Source organism: Phyllobates terribilis, unplaced genomic scaffold, assembly GCF_046119375.1.
Source record: "Phyllobates terribilis strain yellow unplaced genomic scaffold, ASM4611937v1 Scaffold_142__1_contigs__length_4687701, whole genome shotgun sequence".
Taxonomy (NCBI): domain Eukaryota; kingdom Metazoa; phylum Chordata; class Amphibia; order Anura; family Dendrobatidae; genus Phyllobates; species Phyllobates terribilis.
In genome coordinates, this window is record NW_027362902.1 from 1,815,753 (window position 1) to 1,829,904 (window position 14,152).

General features: G+C 43.8%; 7 non-coding genes across 7 annotated transcripts; all 7 read left to right on the plus strand.

The window, feature by feature from the left end:
- Positions 1–201: 201 nt before the first annotated feature.
- LOC141206132 (U2 spliceosomal RNA) lies at positions 202–392 on the plus strand. The gene has a single exon (XR_012276798.1). It is a non-coding gene; the product is annotated as a U2 spliceosomal RNA (small nuclear RNA).
- A 1,115-nt stretch (positions 393–1,507) lies between these two features.
- LOC141206503 (U2 spliceosomal RNA) lies at positions 1,508–1,698 on the plus strand. The gene has a single exon (XR_012277057.1). It is a non-coding gene; the product is annotated as a U2 spliceosomal RNA (small nuclear RNA).
- A 6,155-nt stretch (positions 1,699–7,853) lies between these two features.
- LOC141206334 (U2 spliceosomal RNA) lies at positions 7,854–8,053 on the plus strand. The gene has a single exon (XR_012276966.1). It is a non-coding gene; the product is annotated as a U2 spliceosomal RNA (small nuclear RNA).
- Positions 8,054–9,165: 1,112 nt separating this feature from the next.
- LOC141206709 (U2 spliceosomal RNA) lies at positions 9,166–9,356 on the plus strand. The gene has a single exon (XR_012277255.1). It is a non-coding gene; the product is annotated as a U2 spliceosomal RNA (small nuclear RNA).
- Positions 9,357–10,471: 1,115 nt separating this feature from the next.
- Positions 10,472–10,662, plus strand: LOC141206175 (U2 spliceosomal RNA). The gene has a single exon (XR_012276841.1). It is a non-coding gene; the product is annotated as a U2 spliceosomal RNA (small nuclear RNA).
- Positions 10,663–11,777: 1,115 nt separating this feature from the next.
- Positions 11,778–11,968, plus strand: LOC141206710 (U2 spliceosomal RNA). Its single transcript, XR_012277256.1, has one exon. It is a non-coding gene; the product is annotated as a U2 spliceosomal RNA (small nuclear RNA).
- A 1,115-nt stretch (positions 11,969–13,083) lies between these two features.
- LOC141206711 (U2 spliceosomal RNA) lies at positions 13,084–13,274 on the plus strand. The gene has a single exon (XR_012277257.1). It is a non-coding gene; the product is annotated as a U2 spliceosomal RNA (small nuclear RNA).
- Positions 13,275–14,152: the final 878 nt, after the last annotated feature.

The window sequence follows — 14,152 nt, forward strand, 5'->3', positions numbered from 1 at the left end:
TGAAGGTGCTGTGTTTAAAGAGGTGGAGTTATGCAGATCTAAAACGCGTGGATTGCAGCAGCAGCAAGCCGAAAAGTGCAGGCATGTAAGGGATCTAGAGGTTGACAACATGTCTTCTTAACGGGAGTCCAGGAGCTCATCTCCACAAATGGACTTTTCAGGATCCTTGGGTGGCTCCGTAGTTTGAAACCAATTCTGGTTATCGCTTCTCGGCCTTTTGGCTAAGATCAAGTGTAGTATCTGTTCTTATCAGTTTAATATCTGATACGTCCCCTATCTGGGGACCATATATTAAATGGATTTTTAGAACAGGGAGATGGAAAAAGAGCTTGCTCTGTCCACTCCACGCATTGACCTAGTATTGCAGTATCTCCAGGACCGGTGCACCCCTTCTTTAATGCAGTTTCTAAAATCAGAAAGAATTGAATTCAATGTTTTTTGTTCATTTTGCTTGTTTGTCGGATTTGGGGATGGACTCTTTGGCTTTGCTTTTCTTCTCCTCATTGGATTTTTCATGTTCAAAGTTGCAGAAGCCAGATTACAAGCTCATTTTGGTTCAACTTCAGCAACTGTGCATTGCATTGCCATGTAATGTGATGCAATGCTATCTTTCTGGCTCTCCCTTTTTACTTCCTTTTGGATAAACAGACATATTAGGCAAGCATTTTGGAGCTTTCACCTAAATAACTACAGGTGGTGAGATAAGCTGCACAATATAATTGACCTTTCAGTATATTGTTGCACACACACCATCTATTTAGCAAATGCCCTTGTTATCAACAGCAGCCTTTTAAACTCACCTGAGCTAACAGGTATGTGCGCTGGTTACTCTGCTGCGCTTAAAATTTCTTTTTTGGTTTGCTACAATGCCTTTTCTGAAACATTGTCTCCTTCTGCTGGAACACTGACTTCTTTCATTTAATGCCTGCAGACTATAAAAGAGAACCCAACCCAAAAAGTTTGGTTGATTAGTCTGTGGCATTCTGTTAAACTGTTGCTTATGGCGGTCTCTGTGAGCTTCTCAGCGACATTCAGCCAGCCAGGTATCCTGCCTGCAGTAGATGGAATGTGGCAATGGAACGCTGGCTGCGCGTGTCATAATAGGCTCTGAGCCTTTATATACCTGTGCACAGCAGCAGCCACCTTCAGTCTGCTGCTGGACAGCCAGCAGCAGCAGCAGCAGGAGAGGTATGTAATCAGGAGCCCTCCTGCTAAGGGTAGACAGCTGCTCGTTCCACCCCACCCCCCGCCTTAATTGGTTCTCCTCCCTTCCAACGGTGTTGAGGCGGGTGGGAACAGCAGGGGGTGAAGGTGCTGTGTTTAAAGAGGTGGAGTTATGCAGATCTAAAACGCGTGGATTGCAGCAGCAGCAAGCCGAAAAGTGCAGGCATGTAAGGGATCTAGAGGTTGACAACATGTCTTCTTAACGGGAGTCCAGGAGCTCATCTCCACAAATGGACTTTTCAGGATCCTTGGGTGGCTCCATAGTTTGAAACCAATTCTGGTTATCGCTTCTCGGCCTTTTGGCTAAGATCAAGTGTAGTATCTGTTCTTATCAGTTTAATATCTGATACGTCCCCTATCTGGGGACCATATATTAAATGGATTTTTAGAACAGGGAGATGGAAAAAGAGCTTGCTCTGTCCACTCCACGCATTGACCTGGTATTGCAGTATCTCCAGGACCGGTGCACCCTTTCTTTAATGCAGTTTCTAAAATCAGAAAGAATTGAATTCAATGTTTTTTGTTCATTTTGCTTGTTTGTCGGATTTGGGGATGGACTCTTTGGCTTTGCTTTTCTTCTCCTCATTGGATTTTTCATGTTCAAAGTTGCAGAAGCCAGATTACAAGCTCATTTTGGTTCAACTTCAGCAACTGTGCATTGCATTGCCATGTAATGTGATGCAATGCTATCTTTCTAGCTCTCCCTTTTTACTTCCTTTTGGATAAACAGACATATTAGGCAAGCATTTTGGAGCTTTCACCTAAATAACTACAGGTGGTGAGATAAGCTGCACAATATAATTGACCTTTCAGTATATTGTTGCACACACACCATCTATTTAGCAAATGCCCTTGTTATCAACAGCAGCCTTTTAAACTCACCTGAGCTAACAGGTATGTGCGCTGGTTACTCTGCTGCGCTTAAAATTTCTTTTTTGGTTTGCTACAATGCCTTTTCTGAAACGTTGTCTCCTTCTGCTGGAACACTGACTTCTTTCATTTAATGCCTGCAGACTATAAAAGAGAACCCAACCCAAAAAGTTTGGTTGATTAGTCTGTGGCATTCTGTTAAACTGTTGCTTATGGCGGTCTCTGTGAGCTTCTCAGCGACATTCAGCCAGCCAGGTATCCTGCCTGCAGTAGATGGAATGTGGCAATGGAACGCTGGCTGCGCGTGTCATAATAGGCTCTGAGCCTTTATATACCTGTGCACAGCAGCAGCCACCTTCAGTCTGCTGCTGGACAGCCAGCAGCAGCAGCAGCAGGAGAGGTATGTAATCAGGAGCCCTCCTGCTAAGGGTAGACAGCTGCTCGTTCCACCCCACCCCCCGCCTTAATTGGTTCTCCTCCCTTCCAACGGTGTTGAGGCGGGTGGGAACAGCAGGGGGTGAAGGTGCTGTGTTTAAAGAGGTGGAGTTATGCAGATCTAAAACGCGTGGATTGCAGCAGCAGCAAGCCGAAAAGTGCAGGCATGTAAGGGATCTAGAGGTTGACAACATGTCTTCTTAACGGGAGTCCAGGAGCTCATCTCCACAAATGGACTTTTCAGGATCCTTGGGTGGCTCCGTAGTTTGAAACCAATTCTGGTTATCGCTTCTCGGCCTTTTGGCTGCGATCGTATGACTGTACCTTGATTGGTGCGAGTCTCCTGGAGGAATCCGGACCCTTTTGTGGAGGATTTTCTGCTTTTTCCTGTGGTATTCCATACCGACAGAATCCAAGATGTCTTTTGTGAAGAACACCATCCGTTTGTCCGTGGATCCATCTGACCAGAACAAGAACAACGTGGTTTTCATTGTCCAAGACATCGTTGAAGGCAAAGCTGGAGCAAGACGTTCTGGGATCTTCAGTGTCAACGAATTTTCACGTCAAGGTAATTATGACGTTACCTTTATGGACCAGGATGTTTGCCTTAATGTCTTTGAATGGCTCCGTGGTCACTCTAGTGACCCCTGCTTGGAAGGAGTTAGATGGGAACCTTTGTTTGGTCTGCAAGAAAAGGAGGTGACTGTGACTGTCTATAACCCTTTTACAGACCCTGAGCTGCTGGAGTGCTTCCTCTCTCGCTACTGTGAATATGTGCGGAAGGGAGTGAAGCAAGTCAATTGTCTAGGAATCTTTAACTGTCAGTATAAATTCCGTGTGAAATTGAAAAGGGATCCTGACAGTGTGGGGGGCTTTAGACACCCTCCATCAAATTTTTCCGTTGCAGGCCATAGAGGTTTCCTCTTTTACCCAGGCCAGCCCATGTTTTGCCGTAGATGCTTTTCTTTCGGACATACCATGGTAACATGCCTTAAAGGGCAGTGTTGCCGAAATTGCAGAAAGGAGGGGCATATGGCCAACCAGTGTCCAGAGGCCAAGTCCTGTGATGTCTGTGGGAGTAGTGATCACATGTATAAGGACTGTCCTATGAGTGCACCTAGACGTTCTGATAAAGAACAGAAGGAGGAGGAGCTGGAGAGAAGGCAGATGGCAAGCGCACTGAAAGTGCTGGAAAGATTGGAGAGGGAGGAGAGAGAGGGAAGGAGGCGGGAAACTGGTAGAGCCTCTCCCTCTACGGCGCCAGAGGAGGTGTCCCTGAGACCATGTTCTTCTTCTGCTGAAGAAATGAGGAAGAAGCGGAGGGAAGAAAAGGAGTTCTGGAGGGAAGTGGCAAAGGTAGAGAAAAAGGCAGTGTCTGCGAGAATATCTAGGAAAGTGGTGGAAGCAGAGCTGCCTGAGATGATGACTTTTGGAGAGGCAATGGACGCAACAGGATGTGAAGTGCAAATCTCGGAACCCGACAGTCCTGAACACCCTTCGGGTCCTGAAAACACTGAAGATTTTTCTTCGGAGGATGATAGGGGTGCAAAGAAGAGTCGTAGGGAGGATGGTGGGGGCAGTGATGATGCAGATTTTAGTGAGCCTCAGAGGAAGATCAGAACTGCCAGAATGAGGAGTGTGGCTGGTGAAGCCAGCGGGTCGGAAACCAGCTGTTCTGTTCTGATGGCGGAGGAGGATAGTGGTGGTGCTGGATAGTGTCACCATATAATATTGTAAATGTTTTTTCTTTTTGTCCTCTTGTGAGCTTTGGTTTAGGCCAAAGGCTATTTCTTTGTGTAATTGGTGAAGGAGTAGAAGTATTATGGGATTTACCATAGTGTCCCAAAACGTAAGAGTGTTTAAAAGTAAAGTAAGAAGAGCTGCTATTTTTGAGTTTTTAGCTATGCAAAATGCATCTATTTTTTGTTTACAAGAATGTGGGGTAGTGGATGGTGTGAAAGGGGATGAATGGTCTTATGGAGCGTCTGTGTGGTCGGGGAGTGCATGTAATAAGAATGATGGTGTGGGTATTTTGGTTAAAGGAAGGGAGGTTGTTTTGAGTGATTATTTGGTTATTGAGGTGGGGAGATGTATCCTTGCTAATTTTGTATACAAGAATGTAAAGTTTTGTGTTATTAATGTTTATGCGCCAGTTGAAAAAAATGAGCGCAAAAATTTATTTGAAAAAATTAAGCTTTTTGTTCCAGGAAGAATACCTGTGGTAATTGTGGGTGATATGAACTGTGATGTGGGGAGAGTGAATGTGGATGTGTCTGGGAAAGCATTATTGGAGTTAGTGAATGATTTTGGGTTGTGTGATATACAGCGCGTGTGTAACATGAATCCTTTGTTGAACACTTTCTTTTCTGAGAGTGGTAGGGTACAATCCAGATTGGATTATTGTTTTATTTCTAAAAATATGGTTTCTGTTAATTATAGGCAGGAAAACGTTCTTTTTTCAGATCATGTGTGTATGTTGTGTGAGTTGGATATAAAAGTTGATGGAGTGTTTGGGAGAGGATTGTGGAAGTTAAATGTTAAACTGTTAGAGAATGAAGATGTGAGAAAGGAGTATGAAAGGCGGTATGAAGAATGGTGTAAGCATAAAAATGAGTTTGGGAATGTTTGTGAGTGGTGGGACTGGGTGAAGAAACAAACAAAAATGTTCTTTAAAAATTTAGGATACAAGTATGCAGCAATTAAAAGAGAGAGTTTTGTTAAACTGAACGCGCGGTTGAGCGTTTTGTATAAGTTAAGGGAAGGAGGAGTTGAGGTGGAGGAGGATATTTTAGAGGTAAAAAAGGAGATTAGTGAGTTTTTGTTGGAGAGAGGGAGAAGCATAGTGTTTAGGGCAAAGATTGATAAGATGGAGCAGGATGAGAAATGTTCTCGGTTTTTCTTTAAAAAAGTTTTTGGAAAGAAACAGAGTATGAGCGTGGTGTATGGAGCAGATGGAAGTGAGGTGAGTGGAGAGGATATGTGTGAAGAGGTGGCTAAGTTTTATGAGGATCTGTATGCAGTGAAACAGAGGGATGAATGTTTGGAGAATGATGTTTTGAGTGTGTTAGAGAGTAAGTTGAGTGAAGCAGAAAGAGAGAGAGTGATGGGTGAGGTGACTGGTGATGAGGTATGGAAGGTTATGTGTAGTATGGCTTTGAATAAGACGCCGGGGGAGGATGGCCTCCCAGTAGAATTTTATCGTGTGATGTGGGGTGTGATTGGTAAGGACTTTGTGGATGTATGTAAGTATATGTGGGGAAACATGGAGGTGGCTGAGAGTATGCGTGCAGGTATGGTTGTGTTAATTCCTAAGAAAGGGGATTTGAAAAGTCTGAGGAATTGGAGGCCAATAACGTTACTTAATTGTGATTATAAAATCTATGCAAAACTTATGGCTAATAGGATGCGTGATGTGATAGAGAGTGTGATTGGGGATGAGCAGTGTTGTGCGGTACCTGGGAGGCGAATTCATGAGTGTGTGTGTATGTTAAGAGATTGTCTATGGGATTGCATGGGTCGTAAGAAGAGTGTATTTTTGTTAAGTTTGGATTTTGAAAAGGCTTATGATAGGTTGTCGCATGGTTTTTTGTTCAGAGTGTTGTTAAAAATGGGTTTTCCGGCTGATTTTGTTGGGCGAGTGAGAAGTTTGTATGCGGGTGTTTATAGCTGTGTTTTAATGAATGGGTATGTGGGTAGGAAAGTGAATGTGTTTTCGGGTGTGTGACAGGGGTGTCCTTTGTCCCCTGTAGCATTTATTTGTGCAATTGAGCCATTGTTGTGTATGCTGAGGAAAGATAAGGTAATTCGTGGTGTGCAAGTGCCGGGAGGTGGAGGAAAAGAATGGAAGGTGAGTGGTTATATGGATGACGTGTGTGTATTATGTGATTCTGAATGTTCGGTGAGGCGGGTGAAGTTGTTAGTGTCTATTTTTTGTGGTGCATCTGCGTTTAAAGTGAATTGGGAAAAGAGTGAGTGTAAGGGTTTTGGAGGCGGAAGTTTAAGTAGGGATGTAGGTGTGAATGTAGTGAATGGACCTATTAAAGTTTTGGGTGTGAAGTTTTCAGAGAGTTTGGATGGGAAAGAAAGTTGGGATGATGCGAAAGGAAAAGTTGAGCAGAAGTTGAATTTTTGGAAATTGAGGAGTTTATCCTTTTTTGGGAAGATTTTAATTGTTAAGAGTGTGGTGTTGCCAATATTTTTATATATTGCGGTAGTATTTCCACCAGGATATATGTGTATGAGAAGCTTGAATAGAATTTTATTTGTTTTTTTGTGGAACTCGAAAATGGAGAGAGCTAGGAGAGAAATTTTGGTTAAAAGAGTGGAAAAAGGTGGTTTGGGTTTTCCGAATTTGGACGTGTTTTTTGGTGTGAATATCGTTGTGTTTGTTTTGAAAGTGATTAGGGCGGATGGAAAGTTTTCATCTATGTGTAGGTATTTATTTGGAGCGTATTTGTTTCGTTTAAAGTGGCAAGAAAGGGATTTGCGATGTCCGATTGCTTTTGAGGTGCCTGTATGGTATGTGTGGGTTTATAAGTTTTTGGTGAGGTATGAACTGTGTGATGCAGATGTGAGATTGCTGGAGAATAAGAAGGCTGTGTATAGGATGATTGAATGTAGAGAGGTAGAATGTGGAATAAATATGGTTAGGGGTGGTGATGTGCAGAAGGTTTGGAAGAAAGTGCGGATGAGTGGTATGACCAACAAACAGAGTGAAGTTGTGTGGCAGTCTTTACATGGAGTATTACCTGTGAGAGAGTTTCAGAGGAATAGAGGTTTGGTGAGGAGTGAAATGTGTCCAAGAAATGGCTGTGGTGGAAGGGAAAGTGTGTTGCATGTTTTTTGGAATTGCCAGTATGCTAGAGATGTGATTGGGAGAATGGGGCCTTTGTGTAAAGAATTGTGTGGTGTGAATTTGTTGTCTTTTGAGTTGTTTATGTTTGGTTTGGGAATATGTGATGGGACGAAGGAAAGAGTCTTGTGGTTGATGCTTGCATGTATAAAGGAAGTGTTATGGGATGTGAGGAATGTGTATGTGTTTAAAAGGAAGGAAATTGCTGTAAAGGATAATGTGAAGGTGATTTTGGGGAAGATGTATGTGTGTTTCCTATGGGACAAAAAGAGGAGAGGGGAAGTGGATGCGGAGGGAATATGGAAAGTTAAAAAGTGGAGATATATTGTTAGTACCTCTTGATTTTTGTTATTGTTGTTTTGAAATATGAAATAAATATTTCCGATGATGATGGGGACAGCAAATTGCGTATTGGATTTGACGCAGCTGTTTTGATGGAATTTTCCTTTGTCTGGTTTCCATAGACTGTGGAATTTCCTCGTCTGAGGAGAAAAAAGAAAAAAAAAAAAAAAAAAAAAATCTGTTCTTATCAGTTTAATATCTGATACGTCCCCTATCTGGGGACCATATATTAAATGGATTTTTAGAACAGGGAGATGGAAAAAGAGCTTGCTCTGTCCACTCCACGCATTGACCTGGTATTGCAGTATCTCCAGGACCGGTGCACCCCTTCTTTAATGCAGTTTCTAAAATCAGAAAGAATTGAATTCAATGTTTTTTGTTCATTTTGCTTGTTTGTCGGATTTGGGGATGGACTCTTTGGCTCTGCTTTTCTTCTCCTCATTGGATTTTTCATGTTCAAAGTTGCAGAAGCCAGATTACAAGCTCATTTTGGTTCAACTTCAGCAACTGTGCATTGCATTGCCATGTAATGTGATGCAATGCTATCTTTCTAGCTCTCCCTTTTTACTTCCTTTTGGATAAACAGACATATTAGGCAAGCATTTTGGAGCTTTCACCTAAATAACTACAGGTGGTGAGATAAGCTGCACAATATAATTGACCTTTCAGTATATTGTTGCACACACACCATCTATTTAGCAAATGCCCTTGTTATCAACAGCAGCCTTTTAAACTCACCTGAGCTAACAGGTATGTGCGCTGGTTACTCTGCTGCGGTTAAAATTTCTTTTTTGGTTTGCTACAATGCCTTTTCTGAAACGTTGTCTCCTTCTGCTGGAACACTGACTTCTTTCATTTAATGCCTGCAGACTATAAAAGAGAACCCAACCCAAAAAGTTTGGTTGATTTGTCTGTGGCATTCTGTTAAACTGTTGCTTATGGCGGTCTCTGTGAGCTTCTCAGCGACATTCAGCCAGCCAGGTATCCTGCCTGCAGTAGATGGAATGTGGCAATGGAACGCTGGCTGCGCGTGTCATAATAGGCTCTGAGCCTTTATATACCTGTGCACAGCAGCAGCCACCTTCAGTCTGCTGCTGGACAGCCAGCAGCAGCAGCAGGAGAGGTATGTAATCAGGAGCCCTCCTGCTAAGGGTAGACAGCTGCTCGTTCCACCCCACCCCCCGCCTTAATTGGTTCTCCTCCCTTCCAACGGTGTTGAGGCGGGTGGGAACAGCAGGGGGTGAAGGTGCTGTGTTTAAAGAGGTGGAGTTATGCAGATCTAAAACGCGTGGATTGCAGCAGCAGCAAGCCGAAAAGTGCAGGCATGTAAGGGATCTAGAGGTTGACAACATGTCTTCTTAACGGGAGTCCAGGAGCTCATCTCCACAAATGGACTTTTCAGGATCCTTGGGTGGCTCCGTAGTTTGAAACCAATTCTGGTTATCGCTTCTCGGCCTTTTGGCTAAGATCAAGTGTAGTATCTGTTCTTATCAGTTTAATATCTGATACGTCCCCTATCTGGGGACCATATATTAAATGGATTTTTAGAACAGGGAGATGGAAAAAGAGCTTGCTCTGTCCACTCCACGCATTGACCTGGTATTGCAGTATCTCCAGGACCGGTGCACCCCTTCTTTAATGCAGTTTCTAAAATCAGAAAGAATTGAATTCAATGTTTTTTGTTCATTTTGCTTGTTTGTCGGATTTTGGGATGGACTCTTTGGCTTTGCTTTTCTTCTCCTCATTGGATTTTTCATGTTCAAAGTTGCAGAAGCCAGATTACAAGCTCATTTTGGTTCAACTTCAGCAACTGTGCATTGCATTGCCATGTAATGTGATGCAATGCTATCTTTCTAGCTCTCCCTTTTTACTTCCTTTTGGATAAACAGACATATTAGGCAAGCATTTTGGAGCTTTCACCTAAATAACTACAGGTGGTGAGATAAGCTGCACAATATAATTGACCTTTCAGTATATTGTTGCACACACACCATCTATTTAGCAAATGCCCTTGTTATCAACAGCAGCCTTTTAAACTCACCTGAGCTAACAGGTATGTGCGCTGGTTACTCTGCTGCGCTTAAAATTTCTTTTTTGGTTTGCTACAATGCCTTTTCTGAAACGTTGTCTCCTTCTGCTGGAACACTGACTTCTTTCATTTAATGCCTGCAGACTATAAAAGAGAACCCAACCCAAAAAGTTTGGTTGATTAGTCTGTGGCATTCTGTTAAACTGTTGCTTATGGCGGTCTCTGTGAGCTTCTCAGCGACATTCAGCCAGCCAGGTATCCTGCCTGCAGTAGATGGAATGTGGCAATGGAACGCTGGCTGCGCGTGTCATAATAGGCTCTGAGCCTTTATATACCTGTGCACAGCAGCAGCCACCTTCAGTCTGCTGCTGGACAGCCAGCAGCAGCAGCAGCAGGAGAGGTATGTAATCAGGAGCCCTCCTGCTAAGGGTAGACAGCTGCTCGTTCCACCCCACCCCCCGCCTTAATTGGTTCTCCTCCCTTCCAACGGTGTTGAGGCGGGTGGGAACAGCAGGGGGTGAAGGTGCTGTGTTTAAAGAGGTGGAGTTATGCAGATCTAAAACGCGTGGATTGCAGCAGCAGCAAGCCGAAAAGTGCAGGCATGTAAGGGATCTAGAGGTTGACAACATGTCTTCTTAACGGGAGTCCAGGAGCTCATCTCCACAAATGGCCTTTACAGGATCCTTGGGTGGCTCCGTAGTTTGAAACCAATTCTGGTTATCGCTTCTCGGCCTTTTGGCTAAGATCAAGTGTAGTATCTGTTCTTATCAGTTTAATATCTGATACGTCCACTATCTGGGGACCATATATTAAATGGATTTTTAGAACAGGGAGATGGAAAAAGAGCTTGCTCTGTCCACTCCACGCATTGATCTGGTATTGCAGTATCTCCAGGACCGGTGCACCCCTTCTTTAATGCAGTTTCTAAAATCAGAAAGAATTGAATTCAATGTTTTTTGTTCATTTTGCTTGTTTGTCGGATTTGGGGATGGACTCTTTGGCTTTGCTTTTCTTCTCCTCATTGGATTTTTCATGTTCAAAGTTGCAGAAGCCAGATTACAAGCTCATTTTGGTTCAACTTCAGCAACTGTGCATTGCATTGCCATGTAATGTGATGCAATGCTATCTTTCTAGCTCTCCCTTTTTACTTCCTTTTGGATAAACAGACATATTAGGCAAGCATTTTGGAGCTTTCACCTAAATAACTACAGGTGGTGAGATAAGCTGCACAATATAATTGACCTTTCAGTATATTGTTGCACACACACCATCTATTTAGCAAATGCCCTTGTTATCAACAGCAGCCTTTTAAACTCACCTGAGCTAACAGGTATGTGCGCTGGTTACTCTGCTGCGCTTAAAATTTCTTTTTTGGTTTGCTACAATGCCTTTTCTGAAACGTTGTCTCCTTCTGCTGGAACACTGACTTCTTTCATTTAATGCCTGCAGACTATAAAAGAGAACCCAACCCAAAAAGTTTGGTTGATTAGTCTGTGGCATTCTGTTAAACTGTTGCTTATGGCGGTCTCTGTGAGCTTCTCAGCGACATTCAGCCAGCCAGGTATCCTGCCTGCAGTAGATGGAATGTGGCAATGGAACGCTGGCTGCGCGTGTCATAATAGGCTCTGAGCCTTTATATACCTGTGCACAGCAGCAGCCACCTTCAGTCTGCTGCTGGACAGCCAGCAGCAGCAGCAGCAGGAGAGGTATGTAATCAGGAGCCCTCCTGCTAAGGGTAGACAGCTGCTCGTTCCACCCCACCCCCCGCCTTAATTGGTTCTCCTCCCTTCCAACGGTGTTGAGGCGGGTGGGAACAGCAGGGGGTGAAGGTGCTGTGTTTAAAGAGGTGGAGTTATGCAGATCTAAAACGCGTGGATTGCAGCAGCAGCAAGCCGAAAAGTGCAGGCATGTAAGGGATCTAGAGGTTGACAACATGTCTTCTTAACGGGAGTCCAGGAGCTCATCTCCACAAATGGCCTTTACAGGATCCTTGGGTGGCTCCGTAGTTTGAAACCAATTCTGGTTATCGCTTCTCGGCCTTTTGGCTAAGATCAAGTGTAGTATCTGTTCTTATCAGTTTAATATCTGATACGTCCCCTATCTGGGGACCATATATTAAATGGATTTTTAGAACAGGGAGATGGAAAAAGAGCTTGCTCTGTCCACTCCACGCATTGACCTGGTATTGCAGTATCTCCAGGACCGGTGCACCCCTTCTTTAATGCAGTTTCTAAAATCAGAAAGAATTGAATTCAATGTTTTTTGTTCATTTTGCTTGTTTGTCGGATTTGGGGATGGACTCTTTGGCTTTGCTTTTCTTCTCCTCATTGGATTTTTCATGTTCAAAGTTGCAGAAGCCAGATTACAAGCTCATTTTGGTTCAACTTCAGCAACTGTGCATTGCATTGCCATGTAATGTGATGCAATGCTATCTTTCTAGCTCTCCCTTTTTACTTCCTTTTGGATAAACAGACATATTAGGCAAGCATTTTGGAGCTTTCACCTAAATAACTACAGGTGGTGAGATAAGCTGCACAATATAATTGACCTTTCAGTATATTGTTGCACACACACCATCTATTTAGCAAATGCCCTTGTTATCAACAGCAGCCTTTTAAACTCACCTGAGCTAACAGGTATGTGCGCTGGTTACTCTGCTGCGCTTAAAATTTCTTTTTTGGTTTGCTACAATGCCTTTTCTGAAACGTTGTCTCCTTCTGCTGGAACACTGACTTCTTTCATTTAATGCCTGCAGACTATAAAAGAGAACCCAACCCAAAAAGTTTGGTTGATTAGTCTGTGGCATTCTGTTAAACTGTTGCTTATGGCGGTCTCTGTGAGCTTCTCAGCGACATTCAGCCAGCCAGGTATCCTGCCTGCAGTAGATGGAATGTGGCAATGGAACGCTGGCTGCGCGTGTCATAATAGGCTCTGAGCCTTTATATACCTGTGCACAGCAGCAGCCACCTTCAGTCTGCTGCTGGACAGCCAGCAGCAGCAGCAGCAGGAGAGGTATGTAATCAGGAGCCCTCCTGCTAAGGGTAGACAGCTGCTCGTTCCACCCCACCCCCCGCCTTAATTGGTTCTCCTCCCTTCCAACGGTGTTGAGGCGGGTGGGAACAGCAGGGGGTGAAGGTGCTGTGTTTAAAGAGGTGGAGTTATGCAGATCTAAAACGCGTGGATTGCAGCAGCAGCAAGCCGAAAAGTGCAGGCATGTAAGGGATCTAGAGGTTGACAACATGTCTTCTTAACGGGAGTCCAGGAGCTCATCTCCACAAATGGACTTTTCAGGATCCTTGGGTGGCTCCGTAGTTTGAAACCAATTCTGGTTATCGCTTCTCGGCCTTTTGGCTAAGATCAAGTGTAGTATCTGTTCTTATCAGTTTAATATCTGATACGTCCCCTATCTGGGGACCATATATTAAATGGATTTTTAGAACAGGGAGATGGAAAAAGAGCTTGCTCTGTCCACTCCACGCATTGACCTGGTATTGCAGTATCTCCAGGACCGGTGCACCCCTTCTTTAATGCAGTTTCTAAAATCAGAAAGAATTGAATTCAATGTTTTTTGTTCATTTTGCTTGTTTGTCGGATTTGGGGATGGACTCTTTGGCTTTGCTTTTCTTCTCCTCATTGGATTTTTCATGTTCAAAGTTGCAGAAGCCAGATTACAAGCTCATTTTGGTTCAACTTCAGCAACTGTGCATTGCATTGCCATGTAATGTGATGCAATGCTATCTTTCTAGCTCTCCCTTTTTACTTCCTTTTGGATAAACAGACATATTAGGCAAGCATTTTGGAGCTTTCACCTAAATAACTACAGGTGGTGAGATAAGCTGCACAATATAATTGACCTTTCAGTATATTGTTGCACACACACCATCTATTTAGCAAATGCTCTTGTTATCAACAGCAGCCTTTTAAACTCACCTGAGCTAACAGGTATGTGCGCTGGTTACTCTGCTGCGCTTAAAATTTCTTTTTTGGTTTGCTACAATGCCTTTTCTGAAACGTTGTCTCCTTCTGCTGGAACACTGACTTCTTTCATTTAATGCCTGCAGACTATAAAAGAGAACCCAACCCAAAAAGTTTGGTTGATTAGTCTGTGGCATTCTGTTAAACTGTTGCTTATGGCGGTCTCTGTGAGCTTCTCAGCGACATTCAGCCAGCCAGGTATCCTGCCTGCAGTAGATGGAATGTGGCAATGGAACGCTGGCTGCGCGTGTCATAATAGGCTCTGAGCCTTTATATACCTGTGCACAGCAGCAGCCACCTTCAGTCTGCTGCTGGACAGCCAGCAGCAGCAGCAGCAGGAGAGGTATGTAATCAGGAGCCCTCCTGCTAAGGGTAGACAGCTGCTCGTTCCACCCCACCCCCCGCCTTAATTGGTTCTCCTCCCT